The following is a 1,950-nucleotide window of genomic DNA, read 5'->3' on the forward strand; positions in this document are numbered from 1 at the left end:
ACCATAGGTCCAAGAGCACAAGGTAGTGTGAAGCTTCCTGGATCCTCTAACTTCTCTGGAACATCAAGCCTCTGGATGATGGCACTGCACTCATGGGTAAGAATCATCATGCCTTCCATCTCCTTCTTCTTTTCAGCTACAACATCTTTCAAGAACTTGCTGTATTGAGGAATCAACATAAAAGCATCGATGATGGGCATTGCAACCTGAGCTTCACTCATTTGCTTCTCAAACAGAGCCTTGTACTTCTCTAGCAGCTGCTTCTTGAATCTACCAGGGAATGGAAGTTTGGGTTCATAGGGGGGAGGAACAAAAGAACTCTCACTTGCTGGAGTACCAACTTCATAATCTTTTACTGTCTTCTTCTCTTCTCCAACCTTTCCTTTACCTTTGGCTTCCACTATCTTCTCCAAGATCTCGTCATTGATCTTCTCATCAACAATCACCACTTCATCATCTATGTTGATGGCAACCCCCTCACTTAGTTTCTCAGCATCCTTGGTGAGGGTTCTAGGAGGTAACTGCTTACCACTCCTAAGGGTGATAGCCTTGGCCTCCTTGGAGTTTTGGTCAGACTTTCCAGGTAGAGATCCTTGCTGGCGATTCTGGTGAGTGTTCAAGGAAGCAAACTGATTCTCTAAATTCCTGACTGTAGAAGCAAGGTCTGAGAATTTGTTGTTGAGCTCATTGTAACTCCCATCAATCTTGGTATGAAGGTTCTTCAACTCATAACCAACATGCTTCTCACTTCTAGTCTGAGACTCCAAGATTTGTTTCAGTAAGGTATCAGTGCTGCTCTCTTGAGGAGCAGAGGAACCAGACAAGGGGTTTTGCTGAGGCTGATAGCTGCCTTGCTGGTTGTTTCTAGGCGGATAACCACTCTGTTGGTTGTTGGGATAGGATTTCTGTTGGTAGTTGTTGTACTGAAAATTTGGCTCCTTTTTGTACCAGCTAACATTGTTGTTGATGAAACACAACTCCTCTTGACCTTCTAAACCCTCAACCTCATTGACAGCAAGTGGATCTTCCTGCTTGGAGTTACCAACAAACTTCAGCTGCTCTTGGGTTGCTTTTTCAGCAATGAGTAGGTCGATCTTGTCTTCCAAAGCTTTGATCTCTTTCCTCGTCTGCTTATCATCTGTTCTACTGCCTCTGTCGTGGTCTCCACTGTAGACTGCATCACTCTTTACCATGTTGTCAACCAGCTCTTCTGCATCCTCCTCAGTTCTCCCCAAGAAGAACTCATTGCTAGCTGTATCCAGTCTGGCTCTGTACTTAGGAAGAGCACCACGGTAGAATGTGCTCAGCAAGCTCTCCTTAAAAAGCCATGGTGTGGACATTGAGCTTGGTAGCCCTTGAATCTCTCCCAGGCTTCACTGAAGCCTTCCAAGTTCTTCTGTTGAAAGCTGGAAATCTCGTTTCTCAGCTTAGCAGTTCTTGAAGTATAGAAGAACTTCTCCAAGAATGCTTTCTTGCAGTCATCCCAAGTGGTGATGGAGTCGCTGGGTAGAGACTTCTCCCACTGACGTGCCTTATCCCCCAAAGAGAAAGGGAATAGCTTGAGCTTTAAGGCATCTTCGGACACACCATTGGTTTTTGACAACCCGCAGTAGCTGTCGAACCTGTCCAAGTGATCAAATGGATCCTCTAGAGCCAAGCCATGATACTTGTTGTTCTCGATCACGATGATGAGTCCTGATTTGATCTCAAAGTTGTTGGCTGCCACAGCGGGTGCTCGGATTCCCAATCTATGACCATGAATGTTGGGGCGGTCATAAGTGCCAATGGGTCGAACTGCTCGCTGTTGGTTTGGTGGAACGTTGTTAGCTCCATTGGCGGCAGCATCATCCTGAGGTATGTCTCCCATATCAGTATCCAATCTCTGCAAGTGAGCCTGTTGCTCTTCTTCTCTTCTCTTTCTAGCACACTCTCTTTCTAAAGCTCTAATGT

General features: G+C 45.7%; 1 non-coding gene across 1 annotated transcript; it reads left to right on the forward strand.

Annotated features, from left to right (window-relative positions):
- The first annotated feature begins 1,322 nt into the window (after positions 1 to 1,322).
- LOC117127058 lies at positions 1,323 to 1,429 on the forward strand. The gene has a single exon (XR_004449816.1). It is a non-coding gene; the product is annotated as a small nucleolar RNA R71 (small nucleolar RNA).
- Positions 1,430 to 1,950: the final 521 nt, after the last annotated feature.

This window comes from Brassica rapa, chromosome A07, assembly GCF_000309985.2.
Source record: "Brassica rapa cultivar Chiifu-401-42 chromosome A07, CAAS_Brap_v3.01, whole genome shotgun sequence".
In the NCBI taxonomy this organism is placed as follows: domain Eukaryota; kingdom Viridiplantae; phylum Streptophyta; class Magnoliopsida; order Brassicales; family Brassicaceae; genus Brassica; species Brassica rapa.